Genomic DNA, 15,027 nt, shown 5'->3' on the forward strand with positions numbered 1-15,027 from the left:
CATAAGATTAACCTATTCGCAGTAAATGGCGCCGCCTTCAGAATCAATCTGATGTGTCATAAGCGAAGTAAAAGTAGTCATGACCTTGAAGCTCGATAGCCTTTCTATGTCTTATGTTTGTATGTATTTGAGTCCGCTAAGTTTATCAAAATGCAACACACGCGCGCACACGTTGAGCGTTCTCAGTTCAGCCTCACCACAAAGGGGTTACGGCAATCGCACGGCTCGCTCAGATTCCCTTCACTCTCTCGCTAAATATGTACCTGACGCCGTCTGCTATATGTCGGCATGCTTGCCATCTTGAACTAGCACGCGCGGCACGAACGCCATAATTACGCCAGTCGTCCCTACAACAGGCATGTAGGATAGGCCTAGACACACACACACACACACACTAGGCAAGGTCATTTTCTCCCATCGATACTATTCTTCTTTCCGTCAATGTGCTCTAATCTTGTCGTATCGAACTTGTCCTCTCTTTAATCACCGCTTGTTGCAAGCTAAGGAAGAGTACTCTCAGCTGGTATCATCTGTAGCATCAACGACTGAATGTAATTTTTTCCCGCTCGTTCACGAACCCGCACCCTCGGCGCCTTTCCATCTTAAACGGATTTCTCTTTCTCTTCAGGCTCACGTTCAAGTGAAGCTGCTACTTTGCCGATGGCCAGGGAAATTGAAGCGACTATGTCTCTAGCTTAGCTAAATATCGGGCCAGATGAAGCTTCATCACTCGAACCAGGGACGGCGACGCCGCGATTCCACCCTATCCATTGCGGTTTACAATTGTACGATCCACAGTATTTCTACCGCTGGTAGCAGAGCTGTAGAAGCAGCAGTCGAACACCAATATTGTTAACATGCAAAGCCGGTAGCGGCGGCGACAACAACGTTGTCGCCGCGTTTATGAGCGAATTTGTTTAGTCGCCGAGTGAATCCGCGGCTGCGGCAGCAACGAATAAGGATCACCCACCTCAGTCACTCTATCCTGCCTTTGCTGCAGATGTATTAACACTGGCAGTTAGAGACCGATGGCTGTTCTATGGGTCGGCTTGGGGAAGAATGGCGGTCAAATTTCAAACGTGACGGGATATTGGAGAGTGAGAGAGAGAGAGAACGGTGAGAGAGAAAGAGAGCTGCGCCACTCAGGTGGGTTAACTGTAGTGGTATACAGACTTGAGCTGTAGCAGATAATGGCAGCAGGCAAGAATTCGGGCGGTCTCAGTTTATCTATCTAGTTCCACAGCAGTCATAGACAGCCTTTACTGAAAGGGAGTTTAATTCTTGGCCTCGTCAAGCTAGTTAAATATATTGTTAGAAAAAGCTCAGTTTCTCCCTTTGAGATTCAATAGCCCAGGTTTCTCTCTGACTTTCGCTTCAATTATGATCTTTGAAGCAACAAGTGGGTTGGGCATTTGGACAACAACTGAGGGCAAATTAACTATTATTAGAACCCTTATTTTGTTGACCGGTCATCTTAAATCTTGCCACTTCCTTCTGTTTTGTACTAATTATCATCGTTGCCATGCTCGATTACCAGTCCATAAAGTCAATTAGAAAGGTAATGATATATTGATCGTTATATTGTAACTCAATTCGCCTGTGGAGCCAAAGATCATAAGAAGTTTAAAAAAAAAAAGCTAGGTTCTATTTCTACGAGTGCTAAAAGATCTCTAGAGCTACTACTGGCGCTTGTAAATAAAGCCTTACATCTATTTATAGATTCCACCTTTTTCATTTGCTTATGGAGGTAGATATTTGTCGAATAGCTATAATCGAACTAAGGTAGCCATTATATAGAAAAGTAAAAAAACTAAATCAAGGGTTGATAAAAACAGACCAGCCAATTTTCTTCATCTTACTCAGCCCAGTATACTCTGGCTCGATTTTTATGTCCCTATGCCCGCACACCTTATGGCACGGGGGGTTGCGACGAATCGGGAGGTACCTGCAGCTGCATTCTGCTCGCTATAAGAACGGAGAACAACCCCCCCCCCCCCCCGTCACCGAGGACGACGAAGCCGAGTTCTCCTGCTGTGTTCATAATTTTGATTTCACTTGAGTGGCTCTTTTAGCTCATTGCCAATACTATACATAACTATAATAGCAGCCATATTAGCCAGAGAGAAACTACAACGGCTGGATAGCGTGCTGGCCACAGGCACCAATCCATCCATTGCTTTAATAACGTTGAAAAATAACTTTCATGGATGTATGTATGTAAGGTTACTTAAAAGCAGTTTAACAAAGAACTTGATAAACAATAGGTTTTTTTTACTAGAAAGATCGTTACCAACAAACATACTGAACATAATCACATATTAAGAGTGTGTGGGATTAGCAACTTCAAGTGCCGAACTACCATCTCTGCAGTTTGTGCGAAAGGAAAAAGCTTGGTCCGGTCGCCGATAGGCTTATAAATAAATAGCAAAGTAATAATCCGCTTGCTCTATTGAATGGTACTTGTCAAAAGTTCCGTAATCGTAAAGCTGTTGCTCTATTGGATGGCCGAACGGTGGCGTTTGCTGGTGGTAAAAATCGATATACCAAAGGGCATTTAATATGCCTATCGAAGAAACTCATCTCTTTACGATGGCGAGTATCATTTATCCTTCAAACCTCTTATCAGGATTTCCGCTTTGTGGTGGCGGATGGGTCGTTCTTAGTCCAGCACTGATTTGCGTGGGAGTGACCGAAGTAACGAACAATTAACTGAAACAATATAAATATATATTACCGCAATGCTCACTCGCATCTCTATTGATGTATGTATATATATATATATATATATATATATATATATACATGTTTTTATTTAGATATATTTAACTCGTAACTGGTTCATGTGAGCTCAAGAGAGGTCGTTACTATTTTGATTGTAAACATACGTTACCCCTTTATTGGCAGGACGCTGCGTGTCGCAAGAAGCTAGCTCGCGTCAACGTAACTTATGTAACGCAAACGAATTGCCGAACTCACGAAGCCCTTTCTCGCATATACTTATGCTGTCAGCAAATGAAAGACCTGCTCCTTTTCTCGTGTCGTGTTATTTTGTTGTTAAGCAATACAATTTTAGGTTTTTATATAGACCAGCCGGTTCGAGCCCTTCGATAAGCTGCCTTTGTATTACTGTTAGATTTCTATGCATAGGTCGCATCAGGAATAACAGTAATAATAATAAATTATGCTAGAATAAGGACCTGAGGATGCTTGAAATAACTGTTATGTTAACTGAAGTTTTATCAATATTGTTATTATTTTTGATGCTGGCGGTAATAGTTATAGCAGTATCAGGAATCCATTGAAGAAAATGCACGCCGATCACTCGTTGAAGGCCGCATACACGGCATCACTTGCTGCCCGATAGCCCCTGCTTCCAGCAACAATAATGACTTCTTCTTTGTAATGCCATCTTATTTTATCGGGTCGCTTTGCGTCAATTTTGATTTCTCAATGAATCCATGTTGGTTTATATAGTGAGCTAGTTGTCCTTCGCTTCTCCCCTACTTGTTCCCTCCCGTTACCAGCTACTGCGTGTCTAGCCCAAAAAGGCACTGTCTCCTATTTTAGCTGGTGGTCCATTCTGTTATAAAAATAATATGTACTTATAGGGGGGAAACATCAAAATGCATCTAATGTGTGTTTTCCATCTTCTGTCGTTTCACTGAAAATGTATATTACTTTCCATGCTTATTAATTACTACGTACTGCGACGCAAGTAGATAGGTGGCTTCGAAACTGCTTACGTGTGTGGAGATCTCGGCCGGCAATTGTAGTTACGAGGCAGTACCTCGACCCATCGCACATCTGGATCCTTTGTTTGTATATGTCGTTTTGATGTTAATCTCCTAAATTTATATATAGTAATTGCTCCAGATGACCGGATTATAGGAAGAGGAAGAAGGATTTCGACCGTGTTTACAGATTAACACCGGTAAGAGCTATAAAAACACCGCCATCATATTGATATTACTTCGATAACTGCTTTTAGAACCTCAGCATACCTCTATAGAAGTGCCGTCAGCTGTTTCCTCACCTTTACCTTTTCTGCTGCTTCCACTGCTACTACTGGCCTAGTTATTACGCTTTCTGTTATTGTCGATAATGTGATTATTGTAAAAGTGCATATATTTTGTGCAATATCAACAGCGGCAGCGGCGTCAACGACGGTGGAAAAGCGACATCGAGCAACATAAACAAACAGAAATTTAAATTTTCAGATTAGTCTGCAAACAAAGTATTGAAGACGGACGCGTATTAAGACGAAGGCGAAGTATCAGGCCTGTTCGATCCGTACGACACCTGTGAGTTGCTGCCGGCAGGTGGCACGTTAGCGTCGTCTAACGTTTCTTCTCGTGAATATTACGCCCATATCACATATCGTTCTGCATTGGGGACGTGCGGAAAGCGTCATGGGCAGTACCGCCGACCGCAGCTGCTGTGGCCATTTAGAGAGCGCCTTTGTATTGTTCGCTCTGACAAAGCGTACAATTACGATCATTGATCCAATAAAAGCATCACAGAATTACCCTTTGCCATTTATGCTAGGTAAAAAAAAAATGGAACACTTGACGGTGACGAACACGACACGGTCATTTCGTGACATCCGATTTGATCTGATCAGGTCCTGCCGGAATTCGTGAAACCCCCAACATTCAAAAACACTTTTTTACCTGCATTATTTCTAATGTACTTTTCGCATCATACCACCAGGAGCCACCTATGCATGTTGTTCGATGGTACGCGCACAGCGTACAGCCAGCCTTACGAAGTATTTTACTATATCTCTACACATGAAGATGATTTTTTCGCCCTTTTACGTGTCCTCGTCAGACTCCACCTCTATTACCCTACTAAAAGTGTCAAGGTGGAGGATGAAATATATATATTGATAAAATTATACAGCAACGGTTCCGGCATCAACACACCGTTGGCGTGCTAACCGAAGTCTCTAATTTTTGCGCAAAAGGGGCCGATGCTGACGAACGAACGTACCTATGCCGTTCCCGCAGCGTCCCAACCAATACCGTCCGTTGTGCTCTTCTAAATAGTGTATGTGTGTGTGCATGTACGTCTGTGTGCAAGGGGCGGACGACCCAGCTCATGCTGACTAGTTCTTTCTCCTTTATATTTCCGTAGATGATGGTACGTACGTACGCGTGCACGGCGCTTCGCCCTGTATCCCTCTTCGACTGCACTGCGGCTGTTCAGCCGCCGTAATAAGCTGATACGATACACTCTTCGCGTACGCGGCGATACGAGTACACGAGCTGTAGTAGTATATATATAGACGACAACAACAGATAGTGACGGCGCGCCTAGATTTCAAAATTAATTGATGAGCGAACATTAAAACATTTGAGCCTTAGAAGAGCGCGCTGGCGTTTCTACTGATCGACAACATCAGCGGCGGCAGTGACGATGATGACGACGACGACGGAGAACCAACAACAAAAAGGAAAAGCACAAAATATCCGAAACCTGATACCGTCCTAAAATTCAACGAGGCTTTGCCCCATCCGCGTGAACAGAAGCATCAGCAGCAGGAGGAACAGCGTCAGCAGCATTAGCCACAGCATAAACTGAACAAGAAAAACAACGAAGTAAGTAGCATTCATGGGATGCCTGATATCTGATGCTATGGGATACGAGACCGTCTGATGGCCGTCGGTGCCTATGCTGCTGCTGCTGTTGTTGGGCCTCCCCCTCCGGATATTGTGCCGACGGCAGGTCCGCAACCGTGTCCGAAGCTTGGGATCAACGGTCGATCAGTTCTAAAATAAATCTAAGAACAGGCTTTATTATATGTAGTCATTTGCGCGCGCCTCCCTACCATGCCATTGATGAATTACTGTATTCTGTTGTTGTGCGTAGTAGCGGTGTAGTGGGTACGTACGAAGTGGGAAATGGGGTAACTATCTGGTGCAAAGTTGCTCACTTTATCTGCCGTTATCTTTCTTTGTTTGTCTTCTGTTTTGGCCTGCCCCTTCGTATTCTCACGGTTGCCACCTGTACTTTTTATAATTGTGTTATGCAAAAATACATAACACAGTTATAAAAATTATCATCATTGGTTCCTATATGTCAACGTTTTTTGTGTAGTGTGTGTTCATGAAATATTTGTTGTGTTGGGGGCGACAACCAGAGGGCGCTCCATCGACCCGGGCTAGCATATCTGTTCTGGCAATGATCGGTAATCAATAAACCACATTGCAAGCCAGACGATTTATCACTGCTTAACTGTATATTAATATGCGGATATAATTTGTTTATACAGGCTGTATAATATGCATCTTCAGTCTAACCATATGTCATTATATTCAAATAGTGACATTTCAAGAACACAGATAACTTACTTAGAACAAAAAGAAAGTTAGATACTTCCAATACGCCAGTGTGTCTCCGTTTGAGCTTTCTTTTTCATCCTGACCAAAAAATTCGTTAGGCTGTTAACCCATACCAGCTTAGCGCCTCTAATAGCATATATTTTTCGAAAAAGTAAAGCCTCCGCTTTTATTTTGTGTTTTTTTTTGCGTTTTTCCAGTGTGTTCTACCTCCTGTGGCCTCTTAGACGAGAACGGAGACAGCACGAACCTGATCGTTAATCATAGCACTGCTCACGGTCATATCGCACAGTATTCATATGGTACGCGTTATATACAGAGAAACAGATAGACACACGGAAACATAGTATGCCCTATTCAGGCCATCTGTAAACCGTATGCGAAAGAACAATTTTCGGGTCGAGATGACAAGAATTCACCTGGTGTTGTTGGCCACTTGTTCTGCTCACGCCTTGTATACTATACGTTACGTGGACAGTGAGGCGCGTATGCCACACATCTAATGCTTAATGAAAGGAGATGCTATCCTCAGAAAAAGATGTGGACGAGGTGCTTGTAGTAGCAATTAAAGTAATCGTAGGTCTACGGCATCGATTTTTGTCCCGCTGTTGAGTGAAGTTTTATCTATGGCGTGTGTAGCATGTCTCACGTGCAACCCCATTGTTACGGTCATTCAGGTATTAAGACTATCGCGACTAGTGTAATGCTACGCTACTCCCACTGCTATCGCTACGGAGCCAGGGTCGGAATGATGACGTTGTCGACGTTGGTTCGACAGCGGAAACTATCGTAGGGCTCGTAGCCAATGCGGTGCTGCGTACCCCAGTAATTAATGTTGCAGCTAAGTGAGGAGACTTGTTTGATTTAGCGAGCTAACTGAAGCCGACGACGACGACGACGACAATGAACGTCTTACGCGATTCTGCGCACGATACCGCCACTGCCTATGAATTAGCAGCGCTTTGCTCTGCCGCGAAGGATGACTATGGGATCCGTGCTGCGGCAGTATGCCCCCGAAAATCGTATTGTCCGTCGAACGCGTTTAGGCGAGCCCTTTGCGCGGGCTTGGCTAGGACTTCTGCTTCGAGCGTTCTCTTGAGGGGCGTTCAATAGGTGTACATTGTTCTGTAGTGGGCATCCGGATTTGTCAATGAAGCGGCGCTAGAGGAGGGACCTCCGGTGTCTCCAGTGCTCCGAAGCAACGGCGACGAACTACGGCTAAGATGACATCAGAAACGCGAGTGAGCATCGACGAAGAGTGGTGGCTGACGCTGGCAACGTTCTCTAATGCCGGCCAATACCTTAACATCCAGTCAACCGCACCTTGTTCTACCTGCTAGGCAAGTGGGGTAGAGACGACCACTAATGGTCAGCAGAAGATCACCACAAAGAGGAGCTGTGAGCAAGGAACAGTCGGATAGATCTTGACACTGACGTTGCTTGAAGTGACGAAGTCATTAAGCTCACGCCGTAACACAGAACCACACGCCATACAGCAACAGCAGCGTACGCTGGCTAAGACACTCAAGAGTACTAAGGATCTTCCTGAAGTGTTAGTTTAGGGTGAAACGGCTGGTTTGATTAAGCCACATAACAGAGACCCAGCTATTTTTTCTACCATGAGCAAGTTCGGATCCTCGTAAGTATATCGCTGGCAAAGCACTGTAAAAACGCCGCAAGCCTTTAGTGAGGTCATTGATTTCTCTCCGATGGTACCGTGGCGCTAACGGAGGTCCATCTACAAATCGTAGATAAAGGCATAGACTCACTCTCCATTAAGTCTCGATGTATGTACAACTATTTGTAAGCAGTCAATGCGTAAGCTAAGACTTAGTAATAGGATTTATTACAATACAACATTCGCTGAAGGAAGCTAGCCTGTCCTTCGACACTACCTTTAAGCCGTCTTCGTCGACGTCTTTAGTACCAGATAAGTATCCCCGGTACGTACGCTGTCGTATCGTTTTTTCCGTCGCCACATGTCGTGTGCGATCCATGCTAATTGGCGTAACGTGACGATTACGGCAGAGCAACTCATTGAATTAGAAAGAATAAATTCACGTCCAGTACACAATTTCAGAAAAGCTCGCCCGAACCACTAAAGCTACCCAAAACATCGAGGCAACTGCGCAGAGCCTTTGCGTCTCAGCTCTCTGAGCTGAACAAGCTACTATACTATATTTTAATGAATGATGTTACAGCGACCAGTCCCGTCGCGGCTAGCGCATCGCAGTGAACCTGGCGGGCAGCCCGTAAAAAACAACATTCGAATTGTCGCGCAGCGATGGGCAGACGGGTAGCAGGACAAGCGGCACAAACAGAGGCCAGTCAGGAGTGCATGACCCGAACGCTCTTGGAACGCTCACGTGGAGGAAGTCAATTAAGCGAAATTCACGATTCTGGAATCTGGAACGACTATAGTAACAATTACTGCAAGAATAAGAACGAGAACAACAAAGGCACCGGCGAAATTTGCGTGTTACGTTTTAACCGTATTGAATATTGTATAGCAGTTGTGTATCTATGTGCATATCTAACGGCACGTTAATAGCTAAATGTACGATCTCGAGTCAAGGTAGGAAGACTGTGTGAATTTAAGGGAAGACAGGTATTTAGCAGCAGGGAAAAAGCAACTGTATCTGACTACTATAAAAAATACAAGCTCGTTTTTTTTTTTAAATACAGCTGAATTTTTCAATGTAAGCACGCAGTGCTGTCTGTTGAATTTCACTGCTGTACACTAGAAAATATACAATCGTTGTATGGACGTGGGTTCGCAGCTCAGTACCTCGACAGGACCTTTAACAGAACAAAATGCGCCTTGTGGAAAGCCAGCTCTATGCTTATTCGTTAATTGCAATGAAGGCACTTGTATCGTCGAGTTGAAAGAAATCTATAAATGTTACGGATAAACTGTTGACGTCATCATTTCTTTAGATAATTTCGATGCTCATCAGTCAAGCAGGCCAATCAGCTGGACCGAACAGGCAACAGCAGGTACCAATAAGAAACACCTCTATATTTCATTATCAGCACAGCTCTAGAAAGGATACGTTTAATTTCATCTTAGACTAGCCCGTTTCTCTTTCGAGACTTAATAAATGTGTCGTTTTTAACGCCCGCGGAGTTCTTCCGACGCTTGCCCGGGATGCTCGCTTATATTGCTTACGTGCTCACGCCAGCATCACTTAATCATGACGATGCTTCTGCTTGATCTTGCTAGATCTGCCATAAACGATAGCCAACAGACGATTCGGTCGTAGTCTCCTGCTACAACGCATTGGTTTATTGACGCTTGTTGTTTTGTACACGCACGCACACGCGTGAGCATCCAAAAGTTCAACTAGTTTTGTTCGGTCGTCTATCGTTTTTGTTTCTTTCGTCTTTAATCGAGCGCAACAATAAATCCACTCAATTCTCAGACTCGAGTCGGCCGCTGCTGTTCAGTGTGGTACTTGCAGGCGACTTGTTGCGTTGGGCTCTATTCGGTTGTGAGAGGTGATCCCAGACGTCAACGCTGCTGCTGCGGTAACAACAGCAGTAACGATGGCCAGAGCTTCGGTAAGACAGATAACCAACAAGCAATCAGCGAGCAAAACACAAAACCAAGCAAGGACCCTGCTAGCGAAGTCATCGCAGCGGCGGACCTTGTCGACTTCCATTCATTCTGGATGTGGCCGCCCGCACCACTCAGCCGCTCATGTCACAGCCGCCGACATCACCACCAGCAATAGCAGCTGTCCGTCTATCGGACGTAGCTCTGCGGCGCTAGATCTCTGCCCAACCCACAACCGTTCGAAGTGAAGGGAAACGCACGAAGTGGCGCACAACCGCAATGGCGGCGACAACAACAACAACAACAACAACAAATGATGTCGATGATGAGATGACGCCGCCGCCGCCGTCACATCAACGGCGAAATCGTCGTTGATACGGCAGTGAGCGTCACCACATGCAGACACAACGCAAACGGCTGACAAGACGCCAAGGGACGAGCTCTCGAAATGACTCTAACGCCACTGAGTAGAAGAGGAGACGGAACTAAACTGACCGATCAAACGAGACTGGTCAATTAAACAAACACACACTTGCTCGTCCGTTAGTCCCGAATGTTAACATGTCCTGAAAAACTGGATCGCTCTCTTTTTTTTTCAGTTGAAACAGCTACTTCTGCGTGCTGCAGGACAGTGGCGGACAATTAGCGCAGACTGGCGAGTTACCAAGCCAGAGCCTCGTGGTCCCATCTGTCACATCGACGGCAGCGTGCAGATGCGTTTGACGGGAATCGAGCAAATGATTGATTTAGGCATTGCAGCCGCGGTCATGTCGACTGTAGTAGCCTGACGAGCAGCGACATCAGGGCTCTGCAATTATGGTAACCATATGGGCGATACCAAACGCTCTAACAATTACCGATCGCCGCCTTAACCTTAATACTAAAGATAAACTGCAGTACGCGAAAACGAGCCCGCTGAACTAATGCAGGAGCCTTCATAACAATAACAGCAACAATGTAAAGTGTATGTATTGTTGCTTACCCATACTATCACTTATTTATACAATACAACAACATATTCGGCTCATTCATAGAATAGTTATCGGAATATTTGTTTATATTTAGTTTATTATATCCCGTTTTTGGGTGTAAATAGTGCTAGTGTCGAAGTAGCCTCCCAAGTCTATCTGCACTCATATACTGAATAATTTCTGCTGTTTTTCCTAAGAAAGACCAATTTTCGCAATGATTCGGTGATGAAGTACATTACATAATTAAGATAAGTACAATTAAAACAATTTTCTTTAAAGATTTCGCTGAATATATCTTGTTTTATATAAGCATTCTACCAAATGCTACGCAATCTCCATATACTCATATGGTCTCACGTGACAAATGCACGTCCACTATAGCATTATCGTACGCGGATGTCTATGCAAAAAGAGTATATACATATATATATATATATATATATATATATATATATGTATTTTTCTCTCTTCTTCATTGTCCGTTCAATTTTTCGTATTTATTATTGAGTGTTTTTCAAGTGTGTGTGGCTGTATCTGCCCGAAGGTCTTCTTGCGTGGAAGGGAAGGGGAGGGGAAGGCGGGGGGCGGGGGGGGCAAGATTTGCACTTGCTTCTTGCTCTCGCCTGGCCCTCAGCGTCCGCACTGACATACAGACACGCTCAAACACATACAGACACTGTGGGAGGACACGCCGCTGCTGATGCTACAACTTCTGGGAACAATGATAATGTTATTGTTGTTTCAGTTGTTAGCGAGCTTATCTGCCATTCGTGTATACTCATCCGTGGCTTTTTTTTCGCTCCCTTCGTCCGTCTGATCGCCCAGTCATCTGACGCGTTCCGAAAACCGAACTACGATATATTTATGGGTGCGTCTGTATATCTGTCGACCTCTATCTATACTTGTGCTCATTTCACGTTACGTATACAGTACAACAGGTGCATCCGCTAACGTTTTTTACCCAATAGTGATCACAAATATATATATATATATCGTATTTTGTTTTCTTTGTATGTATATACTTTATGCCACAGACGTACATGCATTTGTCATACAACTTCTACAGAGATCTACTGACTACGTACATGTATATACGTATATGTATACATGCGACCCGCAACGGCATTGCCACTCTGAACAACAGGATATCCGTCGACGACAGTAACAGAATCGCTTTGAGTATATTGTTAAAGTGTAAAGCCGCTCTAATGAACGTACGCAACGTCACGTATCCGCAAACGTACGGTATACGTTAGCAGCGGAAGCTGTAACTGCTGCAGCGGCAAAGGCATGGCTTGTGAGCGCGTTGAATGGTGGTACCCTTTCATCTACTATTGCGCCCAGCCAATATCTGAATATCGTATCTCGTTGGCGAATCGCGATGGACGAACGTGTCGATTTGTCAAGAAGTTGCTATATAAAACGAAGCGGACGAAACAGCATCGGCTATATTTTCAGTATTGTGATCGCTGAATAAAAAATAGGAGACGTCCAGTCACCCAAGGCAGCGTACCCTGGGTTCGCTCATCGCATAGCGCTGTAACAAACTGTTGAACGTCTCGTTGTTTGCTTTCATGCTATATTGACTCGTTGTTGTAACACAATGTATCGATAACGTGTCAATGCCTCTCACAGCGTAATGTTAGAAGGCAGAAGAAAAAAACGTCGATATTTTGTCGCTATAAGGTAAACCTTTAGTTAGATCGATGCTAGTAAAAAAAAGACGACATAGATGAACATATGGAAACTCTGTAAGGGGACCAATCGGCAATTGGATAGATTTAAACCGTGCCAAGACTCAAACGGAGCTTATATTCGAGCGCGTCGATAATCTTTAGTTTGTCCTAGGGTTTTTCTTGAAATGACTGTGGGTGCGTGCGTGCGTGCGTGCAAGATCACTTGGAATAGTCACAGCTGTCGGATCTTTACGCTGATAATCAATACCTCGACAATAGCCAACCTTGTTATTGTAAGTGAGGGCAAGTGTGGTCTGCACGCGAGATGCCCGCTTGCAGAATAGGGGCGACGTCGAAGCTCGATGTATTCCTCAAACGAGAACTTTCTAAGAGCAAGTGGAAGTGCGAGATCATAGGGTATCTTTTTAAATTATGGTTTTTGCCTAATCCACCTGTTGCCTGTGGGACTGTCCTTATTTGGAGCAGCTTGGAAACAGCCAGCTTGTTTTCAGCGTGTACGTATGTCTCAAGAAACGTTACATGGTCATACATAACAATAATATTCGTACATTCTTTCTGTAGTATCCTGCGACTTTCTGAATTATGTGGCCGCTCCACGTAGACGACAGTTGCCATATAAACTCATCAAGTGGCTATGCAATTTTACACAGACGCTTGCTACATATACTCGTACTGTCAATAGCGATTTCGTCCTTCAAAGTACATCTGTTCTTGGCCGAATTCTGAATCTTCGGAAAAGATCGGAGCGTACTCCGTCACTCGTCCGTCCACTCGCTCATTCATCGTAGCCAGCCACCGTGCCAGTACGATTCCCTATGACCTTCCATCTACTCTGGCTCTTATGTTCAGTATTCACCTTAAAGAAAAAAAAGATGAGTGAACGTATCTTCCAAACAGAAAGTGGGTAGAAATGTGAGCAGAAGAGAATGAAGAAGTCATCCGTCTTCTTGCCATGACCCTTCGTTTAACGTCTAGCATTAGGTAAACTGACCAGCGGAACCTCTGACGGATCTAACAAGCAACGAAGGAAGAACCACACAGATTAGAAAAATCATGTCACTGTTTCGTTTCGTTTGTTGTTTCTTGCCCGAGACAAAAAATTTGATGGAGTACTCTAATCTCGGGAAGTCGACGAGACCCCGCCTCGAACGATATGATCTAGCCAATAAATTCGTTGAGTTAGTCAGCCAATCGGTCGCTTGCCGCAATCCGTCGGCCAACGACGAGTTTCACATGTATCCTAACAACGTCATCCTGTTGTAGGAACAAGATGTTTTACTAGCGTCGCCAGCGTTCGCGGTGCGTTCGATGCTAAACGTTCAGAGCGAGGGGGTGTCGGACGCTGCGCAGCAAGCTCTTCCAATGCTGTAATGATGCTGTGAGGTGTCAGTTCCATAATTACCATCATCATTATTAGGAGCAGCAACATCAATAACTGTCTCGTATACATGAAATTCTACTCGGATGCGAGTGGCGGTCGTTAATTTACGTCTCGTTGGCCACGTCCCCTTTTTGTATAGATTGTTCTATTGCTCGCTCTGACAAATTGAAACCACCCACGCTGAAAGCAATTAAGATGACAGTGATCCATTAGGCTATGAAGGCTAACAAGAACTAAATGGGGTCGGTAGTAGGAAATGGGGATGTAAAAGTAAGAAGACGTTTTCGCTTCGCATCAGATACGTACAGGTATAGACAAGCAAAGATTCGTCTTACATAAGCCGTTACATACACCCGTCTTGCTGTCAGAACTCTACATAACTGTACATTTATGTTATACAGAGGTGCGATTGGAAACAATCTATCTCGGCATCTAACTCTGTCCTCTGTGATAACAAGCAATGGAAATAAAAACAAAGAAATGTGTGACCGCGGATGACGATCCGCACGCTCTTTCATTGTACGCAACAGGCACGAAGAGACTGGAATCATTTGTATCTTGTTGTGTGATATCATGGCTTGATTGTTTTGCCACCCTGTGTTCATCTGCTAACTACGCCCGGGTCCAATTTTAAATAGATGCTGAAATAGACAATGCAGACGTTGACATAATAAAGCTGGCAGTGCAACTTATATACGCATAGTAACTGGCATCACAATGGTACCTTCTATTACATTACTTCGACGTCTACCTACATCTATATCAAGCTAGGGCTAACTAATAAACGTAATTTTATTGACCGAGATGGCCTGATCAAGGTTCAATGTCGAACGAATTATTCATATGTCCTTAACTGAATGCCCAGAATGAACCACTGCTGTTCAATCAATGTTTAAGTAATACTATGTTTTCTGAATGATTATAGCAGAGATCAGCGATGGTGCAGTATACGTTGGAGTTTTTCAATTCTGTTTTTATTTTCATGACACCTGTCCCTCGCTGGACACGAAATCTGTCTTTTGCTTACCTTGCAATAACATAAGGTCTTTTCCCATAGTTCTTGTAGATCAATTCAATTGAT

At 44.2% G+C, this 15,027-nt stretch overlaps 1 long non-coding RNA gene across 1 annotated transcript; it reads left to right on the forward strand.

The window, feature by feature from the left end:
• Positions 1-824: 824 nt before the first annotated feature.
• On the forward strand, positions 825-4,416 carry LOC147756898 (uncharacterized). Its single transcript, XR_015323309.1, has 3 exons — positions 825-1,146; positions 3,720-3,931; positions 4,218-4,416. It is a non-coding gene; the product is annotated as an uncharacterized LOC147756898 (long non-coding RNA).
• The last annotated feature ends 10,611 nt before the right edge of the window (positions 4,417-15,027 follow it).

This window comes from Varroa destructor, unplaced genomic scaffold (assembly GCF_002443255.2).
Source record: "Varroa destructor unplaced genomic scaffold, Vdes_3.0 BEIS01000003.1, whole genome shotgun sequence".
NCBI classification, from domain to species: domain Eukaryota; kingdom Metazoa; phylum Arthropoda; class Arachnida; order Mesostigmata; family Varroidae; genus Varroa; species Varroa destructor.